Source organism: Panthera uncia, chromosome D2 (assembly GCF_023721935.1).
Source record: "Panthera uncia isolate 11264 chromosome D2, Puncia_PCG_1.0, whole genome shotgun sequence".
Classification (NCBI taxonomy): Eukaryota; Metazoa; Chordata; class Mammalia; order Carnivora; family Felidae; genus Panthera; species Panthera uncia.
Window position 1 is genome coordinate 23,895,655 of NC_064818.1, and position 12,098 is coordinate 23,907,752.

The 12,098-nt window shown below is 36.8% G+C and overlaps 1 protein-coding gene across 1 annotated transcript in view; it reads left to right on the plus strand.

Moving 5' to 3' along the window:
• REEP3 (receptor accessory protein 3) overlaps nt 1–12,098 on the plus strand; it is a 97,255-nt gene that overhangs the window by 28,861 nt on the left and 56,296 nt on the right. The window lies entirely within an intron of this gene.

Here is a 12,098-nt window from a genome sequence, read left to right on the forward strand (position 1 = left end):
AGTCTGTGAATTGTCTCCTGCTAGTAGTGTTGTTAGGTGAGACAGAGACTGTTACTGATGTGGCTTCCAGTTGGTGAAGATAAAATCCCCAGCGGAAGATTTGGTATTCCTCTGAGCTGGTGACATCAGCCCCAAACCCAGGATTCATTTTTGTGAGGGATAATGAAGTCACCAGGGATTTACTGCCCATTCCCCCCACCATAAGAAATTAAACTATGAGCGAACTAAAAATAGAAGAAAAGCTAATCTAACACCAACGCAAACTTATTACCAGGGTTCACAAATACCCATGTTCATATTAGCAAAATTCATAAACAAAATCAAAAGACAACATACTAGAAAAATATTGGTTAAGATATAAAGTAAACAAAGGAGGGCCTAGAATCAGGAATACTTTAGTAGTAGCGAGCACACCCACCACTCAGATCTTGGTTTCAGATACATTTTCCAATAGAAGGAACCAGGGCTCCTTGGCAAAATAGCTGATTCTAGGAATGCGGCAAAAAGTATTGACAAGATAAGCCTGGACTATCTTGCAGTGCCAGAAAGTAGCAAAGTGCTCAAAAAAGATAAAAATAAGAACAATGATGGTATGTTAAAGGGACATAGGAGCCAACTGAAAGAGATCCCAATGACCAAATCTAGAACAATTTGAGCATCACAATAAAGCAGTAGTGTAATAGAACCCAAAATGTACAATAAATATCTGTGAGTCATAGTGATATAAATAATGATTGAATAAATGAATGGAGGAAAATAGAAAAATCTCCCACACAGGGGAATTCCAAAGAGTGTATATAGATGCTCTGCTCTCAAGGTGGTGGAACATAACTTGCCACTCAACGAGCACAGGATTTACATAGTGACTTTCTTCCCAAACGTATGGTATGGGAAGTGGGGCAGGATTTTGGAGGGGGTTGGGGGTGGGGGATGGTTATAACTGTCCTGAAAAATACTGCTGCAATCAAGTGATCAAGGTTAACATCATAAATGATTAAGTCATGCTGATTGTACATACTCTTGATATGTAATGAAGATGGCGTATCATGTTTGTGATAAACCCCCCAGAAACCCTTATCCCCAATCCAATCCTGACAAAAAACAAAGGAAGAGTCCCATTTGAGGGTCATTCTAAAAAATATTTGACCAGTACTCCTCAAAACTGTCAAGGCATCAAAAATAAGAAAAGCTTGAGAAACTTTCTAAGGAGCCCAGGAAGACCTGATCAAATGTAATGTGGTAAGTGGGTGGGATCCCAGATGGAATCCTAGAATAGATATATGTAGAAACTGAGCAAATCTGAATAAAGTATGAACTTTAATTAATACTAATGCATTGTTAATGGTTCACTGTTGTGCAAATGTTCCATTCTAAGGTAAGATTTTAATGGGGAAACTGCATTGTGATACATGGGAACTGTCTGTACTATTATCACAATTTTTCTGTAAATCTAAATCTCTATTAAAATTAAAAATTTTTAGAAAGTTGAAGACATTGTGACATTCAGCCCTGATTATTATGTCTCTAAACAAGGGCATTCTTATATAGCTTCAAGACTAATATCCTCCCAAAAATGTAACATTGATGAGATATTAACACCAAAAGTACAGTTCATATTCAAACTGCCGACATTGTCCTGATAATGCCTTATGTAGCTGCACAGTTGTTTGTTTGCTTGTTTGTTTGTTTGTTTGAAAAACAAAAACAAAAACAAAAACAAAAACAAAAACGCAGGGCTTGAACTCCTGACCCTGAGATCAAGACCAGAACTGAGATCAAGAGTCAGACTCTTAAATGACCGAGCCACCCAGGTGTCCCTGCACTGTTGTTCTTAATCCAGAATCCAATCAAAGATTACACACTGCACTTAATTGTCATTTCTCTTTAGTCCCTTTAACATACAGCAGTCCTCTGATGAAGAGGAATTTTAACGCCGCTTTCTTTAGAATTGATAGATCAATTGCCCTTTGTTTAATCATTTGTGTGTGTGTGTGTGTGTGTGTGTGTGTGTGTGCATGTGTATACACACACACATATGTTTTTTTGTTTTTTTTTAAGGAGCAAAAAGCAAAGTCACAATTGGTAGAGACTATACTATTTCTCAAAAACAGGAGTAGGGTCATCTAAAACTGCTTCTCATGAAACAATGAATGATGTTTCATAAGAGGCAGAGGGCTTGGTAGTACCAACCAGCCAGCATGCTGGTTTTGTGCTGTCTTACTGACATCAGAATTAAATTAGGTGGTGGTGTAGTTCTTGCAGCACATGTTTGCTTGCTTTTTCTGCTAGTGAGTTGTCCAAGATAGTATAAAGTTCCCCCTCTAATTTTCTTATACAAAGAAAGTACTTAGACATCCTCTAATCAGTTGACTATCTCAAGAGAAGAGAATATAAAGACTATTTAATTCTTTCATGTTTAAATTACAAAAATGACCAGAACATAAAAATTCCTGTTACTCATTCACTATACAAAATAGGGAGACCAAACCATGCAACCTCATTAATGAGAAATAGTAACATGTAGGATGCTTATGAAAAAGGAGGTATTCTAGCTCTAGGGAAAGGCATGAGGAAAAAAAAAATCACTGAGTTGGAGATACTGGAAGTACTGGAAAGATTTGGATGAATGAAATGAAGTGGTTTAAGAAATATAAAAATATAATGTTTTGGGCACCTGGGTGGCTTAGTTGGTTAAATGTCCGACGTTTGATCCCAGTTTAGGTCTTGATCTCAGGGTCGTGAGTTCTAGTCCTATGTTGAGCCTACTTAAAACAAAACAAACAAACATACTAGAATGTTTTGATTTCCAAATCACTGCAAACTTAGTTTTAATTAAAAAGCAATGGGAAGTTCACAGATGTATCTTTAGTGCTAGAAGACAGTACCTGGCACATAGGATGCCATCAGTGATACCTGTTTTTGTGTAATGGAGAGGAATTAAAAGATTATTTTAAAGCAGAATATTAAATTCACCTTAGGGTGGGTGGAACCTAGAAGAGTTGTCATGTGCATCTGTGAGGTGACCATAGTTGACTGCTGTGCAGTCCAAGCTACACAAAGTGTCCAAAGGGAGGACTTGGCCACAATTTTATTATTTTATTTTTTTGAGACAGAAGACGTGAACAGGGGAGGGAGAGAGGGAGAAGGAGAGAGAATCGTAAGCGGGCTGCACACCCAGTGTGAAGACTAACACAGAGCTTGATCTAAAGACCATGAGATCATGACTTGAGCCAAAATCAAGAGTCGGACACTTAACCGACTGAGCCACCCAGGCACCACTGGGCAGCAATTTTAGATCTGAGTGCAATTCATGGAAGTTCACTTCACGGTCATGTAGTGCTGAATGAACTGCACAGAACAAGAGAGAATCCACATTTACGGATTTCCGTAGTCATTTTGCGGCATGTATTTTTAAAAAGGAAATTTTCCCAACATTTTCAAAAGTGGTTTGGGATTTTCCTTCAATGCAAGCTTTTTTAAAACCTTAGATTACAACTGAACTCTTGTTATTAGTGTCGATGGAGCTAATGCTAAGTTTGGGTTTCAACATACCCTGTGCTGAAAGGCTGAATAAAGAAAACCGTTCCTCTTGAATTAACAGCTAACATAAGAGTGGGGTTGGTCAGCTCATAGGAGTAATTCTTAACCCCATCTAGTATAGTCACCTAACCGGTTTGATAAAAATTGGAGAACCTATAAATTTAAACTAAAGATGCAGGTATTCCTCCATGTAGACTTTGTACACAACCAAGAAATGTGTCTCTGAAATCTTTCTATATATGAGAGTAGTATATTGATGGGTCACAATTTCTTAGGTAACTTCTGAATACTGACTTCATTCAACTAATGTTGGGGATCTGCTTGCTATGGGTTATAGATTACATGAAGTAGGAAGTTGTTTTGATTTTTGGTGGGTTTTTTGTTTTATTTTGCTATGGAGGGAAGAGCACAACTCTTAAAATTAGAAGTTTTGTGTTTCTTATGTTTTGGCTTTGACACTTGCTGGGTACTTAATTCAGAAGTTCCTTAATATCTCCAAGCCTTACATTTATCATCTGCAGAAATAGAATAATACTTACCCCACCTTGGAGTTTACTTGTAGTGACACTCAGAAAAATTACACTTGGTAAACTGGGGAATGCTAGAGATTGGCTCACTTAGTTACAAGATGACAGTCCCCACATTCTGTGGAACTCTGCCCACCGGATGCAAGGTTACTTGAGTGCTTCAAGGGTCTTCAGCCCTTGGTTCTATAGTGTACTGAGTTCAGCATTCTTTTTAAACAGTTTTCTTTGGTTTGGGTCTACCACATAATAGGCTCTAGTGGTGGGAAGGGATGGGAGTGGCTAGGGGAGATGAAGTCTGATTTGCTTGTGGACTGATTTCTGTCCCCTAGTTTATCTTTAGCTTTCCTTTTAAAGTAGAAATGAGAAGCTCTGGGGTAAAATTAGAAGTTTAGCTCTGACAACATGAAAATTCCAAGCTTCCTAGTGCTTGATGACTATAATTAAAACATGTATAAAGTCTTTCAGAGGAATTTTTACTGTCTTTATCTCTCCTTGGCAGTTTTAAACTTGTATCATTGGTTACAGAATTCAGGATCTGAGGTTTTCTTCTCATGGGTTTGACTTTTTCTTTATGTAATTTTCATAATTCTCTTCAGGGCTGTAGTTACCTGATGGCCACTTAACTGTGTTTTACTGAATGGGAAATCTCTACTAGCCAATATTCTTAGCAATAAATCTTTCTCAAAATTTGTGTAAGACAGAGTTGTGTATTATTCTGGCAGTGATCATGCACAAACTTTGATGGCTGCTTTAAACAGCAGCATAATGAGGGATGCCTGGGTGGCTCAGTCATTTAAGTGTCTGGCATAGGTCATTTGGCTCAGGTCATGACCTCACGGTCATGAGATTGAGCCCCGCATCCAGCTCTGCACTGACAGCCTAGGAGACTGCTTAGGATTCTCTCTGCCTCTCCTTCTGCCCCTCCCCTGCTCCTGTGCACATGTGCATGCACTTTCTCTCTCCCTCAAAATAAATTTTTTTAAAAAATACTGTTTCTAGGATACCTTATCAGTTAAGATTCTATTTTGGAAATTCACAAGAGTCTTTGTTAATATTAGAGATCTAATAGTCAAACAGAATTGAAGTGAATTATGGTAAAGGGCAGAAAACTTTTTTTTCTTTTTCTCTGTCTTGCATGAAACCCTTTATAAACTTGGTTGCCATAATAGCCTGCCTTTTATTTACTTCAGTAAATTCGGTGAATTCCCTCTACATACAGTGTTTCATGGTTTTTCTGATGGAAAGATACTGTAGTTTCCCTTGGCTAAAACACATATCCAGTGGTGTGCTGGTAATGCTTACCAACTGAGAGAAAAAGGTCTGATTCATATCGTTTGCTAATTTCCCTGATGTGAATTCTCCCCACAATAATAGCCTTTTCAAGCCACCAATGTGAGGTCACTGAATGTGGAGCTGGGAGGAGAGACACATGGTGCAATGAGCATTTCCACCATACAGACGAATAGATGTAAATAACTTCAAGACCACATAGTAAAATGTACTAAGATGATTGGAAAATGCGTAGTTTGAATATTTACTGTCGGTTTTTAATATGTCTTATGTATTTAAGTTACTTTACCATAGGATACACAGGAAACTATTTGCATGCCTATCTTTGGGGAACTATGTGGTTTCAAAACAGGAAAAGACTTTTACTTTGCTTTTTCATTCTTATGTTCTTTAAATTAGTTACTGGTGTTAAATTTATGAGCAACAACAAACACAATATTAAAGCAGCAGCTCTCTGGGTGATTCTGATGTATGTCTAAGTTGAGGAACTACTAATGGTTCTCAGCCACTAGCTTCCTAAACTAAAAATGTTTTTCTTGGTTCTCTGGCACCTTAGAGCTGATTTTGCGCTTCATCGCAGTGATGATTATATCCTATTAATTTACATGCTCTTATGTTCTTCAGAATGATTTGAGAACTTTTTTGCCAAATGTAGATGTTAAAATGCAAAGAAAAATAAGAGTTTCACTGCTAGAAAAAAATTGCAAAGTCGGAAATCAGAATTTGTAAATACAAATATGCCAATCTTAAGGTTCGCCATACTTGATAATCGAGTTGAACAACAGATTTTTTGTTTCTGAGCTTCCTAGCAATCAGGGATTGGGGGGAGGGAGGGCATAATATTTTTACCATCATATTCTCCTAGAATGCTAAGCATTGCATTTACTGAATTCCAAAGTAAATCACATACATGAAATTTCATGTAGAGGGGTACTCATAGACAATGCCCTTAACACATTTCCTCTAGTATTTATAGCCATGGGTTTCATATGGCTGTTTCATATACCTCAAGAAAAAAAATTTTAAAACCATAAAAATACGTTCTTAATTTTTTTTAATGTTTTTTTTTGAGAGAGAAACAGAGTGCGAGCCGGGGAGGGGGAGAGACAGAGGGAGACACAATCTAAAGCCAGCTCCAATCTCTGAGCTGTCAGCCCAGAGCCCGATGTGGGGCTTGAACTCACAGACTGCAAGACCATGACCTGAGCCAAGTCACATGCTCAGCCAACTGAGCTACATAGGCGCCCCAAGAATGTAATATTAAAAAGCATCTCAGTTGAAATGACTTTTCCCTTAAAGGAGAGGTTTAACAGTAACCTGATGGTCAAGCTTGATTCAAATTTGGAATGACACCTCCTAGAGGAATAAAGATTTAGAACAAGGCTGACAAAACATGGCAAATAAGTCTACTCAGCTGCTGTCCTTTGTAGGTGTGAGTTTATGGTGCTGTGTTGAAGAGGACTCTGAGACCAGGGTCAGCAGAAAGGAGTACAGTCTGTCTGGATTACAGGAATGGAGAACAGCAGAGAAACTTCTGTGTGTTTGCCATCCTTATGCAGGCTATCTTACGTAAATTTCACTGGTCTCTGTAAAGTGGATTGCAGACAAATGCAGTTTACAATCTTCGATAAGGACCTGGAGTGTTATATTCTGTGTCGCTTTTTGAGAGTATATATGGTATCTGTGTTAATTGTGACTAACTCATGCTAACATCCTGGTGCATTTATCATCATCTGGTTTTTGACTCTGTAGTTTATTTTGTCTATTTAATATTTGGTATCCCATTTTAGTTCATCTCCAGTCTGAGTTGTTTTCAGTTCTTTCATCTAATAGAACATCATCATTACTGTTTGTTTGTTTGGGAGTATGATTCTAAAAGCAGTGAAATAAGGAGAATTTGTCACGTAATTCCTGTGGGAGCATTATCTTGTTACACATTAGTATCATGTAGTTCCTATTATTGGCAATGAGCTACTTGTTGCACTTACTTTTAATGAACTACAACAAATTCTTTTATGTTATTAGAGAGGAAATTTATTATCTAAAGACAATCTCAGAGGAAATTAAAATAGTTCAGAAATGTTAATATCATTAGCTATAATATTTGGGGATTTTTTTTTTTTTTTAGTAATGATACAGAAGTTAAACTAATGTCATACACCTTGTAAGTTTACTGGCTCTCTCATGCACTCTCCAAAACCCACATTTAAAAATTAGTGTTTATTTCCTAATGACATCCTAACGTGGAATAACTAGGCCAAACTATTCTTTAGAAGAGTAGCATCAATTTATATTCTTATGGGGAAATTACTCATTCAAGGACTATTTTTAACAGGCTTAGAAAAAAGTCACATAGATAGTCAGTAGGCATTTTTTTCAGCAGATGAACTGTGTTTTTCTAAGATATGGATTAGAACAATCATACAAAAACAATAATACAGTGTATCAGCCTCAGTATTCACATCTGTAGAATAGGTATGAAAATAGTACCGGTCTCTGGGTATTATTGTGAGAATTAAGTGCAGTAATATATGGAAACTGCTGCATAGTATAAAATGTCAATAATTATTAATTATTAGTAGTCGTAGAAAGATGGTTCACCATAGCGTTAATTAAAATAGTAGTAAACATAGGAAAGGATTTAAATGATTTTCATCCGTATGAGTTAATATTATACCATGTCTTTTTTTTTTTTAATTTTTTTTTTTTACATTTATTTATTTTTGAGAGACAGAGACAGAGCGTGAGCAGGGTAGGGGCAGAGAGAGAGGGAGACACAGAATCCGAAGCAGGCTCCAGGTTCTGAGCCATCAGCACAGAGCCTGACTCCTGGCTCGAACCCATGAACCGTGAGATCACGACCTGACCTGAAGTAGGACACTCAAACTGACCCACCCAAGCGCCCGTACCATGTAGTTTTTTTATGTTTATGTATTTATTTTGAGAGAGCACATGTTGGCAGGGGAGGGGCAGAGAAAGAGAGAGAAAGAGGGAGGGAGGGAGAGAAAACCCCAAGCAGGCTCTGCATGCTGGCCTAAGCCAAAAACGAAGAGTCGGACACTTAACTGACTGAACCACGCAGGTGCCCCATACATACCATGCACTTTTTAAATGACATTCTTTAAGGATATGTAAAGACGTAACAAAATGGCTTATAATATCATGTTTACTGAAAGAGTATATAGATTTTTATCCTGCCCTAAGATGTCAGTTAATTATGCTTAAATTATGTTTTAATTAGGTTATAAAATATTGTTTCTAAAATATTGTCTTTAAATATGTTAATTATATTTTAAAATAATGTTCTTTTTTTTTTTCAAAGTTTTTTTTTTTTTTTTTTTTAATTTATTTTTTTTGGGACAGAGAGAGACAGAGCATGAACGGGGGAGGGGCAGAGAGAGAGGGAGACACAGAATCGGAAACAGGCTCCAGGCTCCGAGCCATCAGCCCAGAGCCTGACGCGGGGCTCGAACTCACGGACCGCGAGATCGTGACCTGGCTGAAGTCGGACGCTTAACCGACTGCGCCACCCAGGCGCCCCTAAAATAATGTTCTTTAAAGAGATCATAGAAAAAACTGGAAAATGCCAAAATGCTAAGGATTAATGTTAAAGATTTTTTTAAATTATTTTTTTAATGTTTATTTATTTTTGAGAGAGAGTGCAAGCCAGGGAAGGGGAGAGAGGGAGAGAAAGAGAAGGGGACAGAAGATCCAAAGTGGGCTCTGTGCTGACAGCAGAGAGCCTGATGTGGGGCTTGAACCCACTAACTGGGAGATCATGACCTGAACCAATGTTGGACACTTAACCTACTGAGCCACCCAGGTACCCCAATGTTAGTAATTCTTAAAAGTAGATGATAGGTATAGGGAAGTTATATTAATACTATTCTGTTTCTATACTGTAGTTTTCATTTTTCATGATTTCTTAAAAGAATGACAATAAAGTTTAAATCCTTGGAATTAGTGTTTTGTGACTTGTTTATAAAGATGTAAATTAATCCCTTGGCCAGTTTTGTTATTAAAATTTTATTGGTACTTGAAGGTTTTTTAAAGCATTTAAGAGAATGATAGGTCAAACTTGAAACCATTTGATAAAAATTATAACAAATACATATAAATATTTGGAATGGCATTTAACAGAAAAGATGGTTCATTCAGTAATGGGATTACTTAGTGATTTTTGTCATTTTTTTTTACTATTTTACATCTTCTAAAAATTCTACAGTAAACTGTGTTTAGAACCTTAATAAGGAAAAGCTTTAATCAATATTTGATGAAATCCAGATAACTTTTATGCATTAAGGATATTATTCTAGGGGCGCCTGGGTGGCTCAGTCGGTTAAGCGTCCAACTTCGGCTCAGGTCATGATCTTAAGGTCCGTGAGTTCGAGTCCCGCGTCGGGCTCTGTGCTGAGAGCTCAGAGCCTGGAGCCTGCTTCAGATTCTGTGTCTTCCTCTCTCTCTGACCCTCCCCCATTCATGCTCTGTCTCTCTCTGTCTCAAAAATAAATAAACATTAAAAAAAAAATTAAGGATTTTATTCTAGTACTAAGAGCACTCCTCCTTGTTGCTTCAGAGACTGGTCTTTGAATACACTGTTCTTCTTTCTCTAGGACAGTTTTGGTGAATGATGGATTTATGTCTGAATATCTGTCCAGAAAATAGCTATTTCAGGTATTTTCTACATATGAAATACGATATAAGGGCCACCCCTATTACTACATTCTCATAAAATTTCCTTTTTAAAAAAAGGTACAGAATTTTCAATATAGCCAGTGTTCATATATAAAACTTTACCTTAGTGGGAGGAAAGGGTATCATGAGTATTTTGGCAAAATTTTCCCTCTTTAGGCAGAAATAAGATTAAGAGGAAATGAGTAACTATTTCTTCCTACCTCCAGAACTGAAACAGTATTCAAATTTATGAGTGAATTTTATTTGTAGCAAACACTTTCTTTATAAACCATGAGTTTATTTTGTAGGTGGCCTTTTAAAATAAACTATATGATTTTATACACTGTGCTCATACTCTGGCTTTATGCCCGACCTCCCATGTCGCAAACATCCAGAGTAAGACCCAATATTAAAGAAAATAAACCAGAAAAAAAAAAACCTAGAAAATATTACAGATGTTAGTAATAAATTACTCAGTAATATTCACATTAGAGCAGTAATAAATTATAATAGTGGTGGTCCTTAAAAAATTGTCCCACTGTTTACTAAGACATTTAGCCTTTCCTGTGTTCCAATTGAAATACATTATTGTTTTCTACTCTTACAAGAGTGAGATGTTAGGGGATATTGTGTTTATTCATTTGACTGATTCTATTCAATACAGAGGTTAAAAAATAAAGGTAAAGCACCTATATGCGTTGTATAAACTAGCACCAAATCCTTACTATATATGAGAAAATACCTGTTTTGGAAATCACTTACCTTAAAAAATACAATCTAGAATATGCTAAAGGCAAAGTGATTAATCCTGACACATTCTAAAATTCAAAACAATTTAGGGGTGCCTGAGTGGCTCAGTTGGTTAAGAGTCTGACTTCGGCTCAGGTCATGATCTCGCAGTTTGTGGGTTCGAGCCCTGCATAGGGCTCTGTGCTGACAGCTCAGAGCCTGGAGCCTGCTTCAGAGTATGTGTCTCCCTCTCTCTTGGCTCCTCCCTCGCTCGTGCTCTGTCTCACTCTGTCTCTCAAAAATAAATAAATGTAATTAAAAATTAAAAAAAAAAAAAAAGAATACACACTATAGAATATTTATTTGGGGGCAAAAAAATCCCATGATGTGTCACATGAAAATGCCAACTGTAAACCATATATATACTGTTATGCTACCTCTATGTCTATTCTTTCATTTTATGTGTGATTGTACATATCTGTTGGGTCTGGGATTTGGTGAAATAGTCTTCACAGATGGCATTAAGTCCTGTTAATGATTTAGGTATTTTATAAATGTTTACAGAGAGCTATTTTAATGCATGTTGTAATATATCAAGTATTGATAATTAGAAGCCAGTGCTTCTCAAAATCATGGAGTAAAGGACACTTTTGTATTACAGGTTGTGCGTGTACATACATGTTATATTTAGATTTTGGGAATGTTACATGTGGATAAAAAGTAGGATTGCATACAGTAAAATGTTGCCTGCAGTTATATCTGGGAGAGTTGGGACAATTTTTATTTTTGGTGATTTTCTACCTTTTCCAAATGTTCGAGGAATCATATTTTTTGTGATGAAAAAGGTTTTATTTTAAAATTCAAATATAGGGGCCCCTGGATGGCTCAGTCGGTTAGGCGTCTGACTTCAGCTCAGGTCATGATCTCACAGTCCGTGAGTTCGAGCCCCACGTCGGGCTCTGTTCTGACAGCTCAGAGCCTGGAGCCTGCTTCGGATTCTGTGTCTCCCTCTCTCTCTGCCCCTCCCCCACTCACGCTCTGTCTGTCTCTATCAAAAAATGAATAAACATTTAAAAAAATTTTTTTAATAAGTAAAAATTAAAAAATAAAATTCAAATATAATTAACAGTGTTATTAGTTTCAAGTATACAAAGAGAAATTTTTTTTAAAGGTGATTTTCCCATGATACTATACCTAGAATATTGAAATCCTCTTTTCGTTACAAAAGTATTTTTACTTTGCTTTCTGAGCGGATTTAGTCTGCACAAATATGCATTTACACAAATTTATATTATTGCATATTCCCTATGTAGTTTCTGCTTTACTATTAGGTGAAAT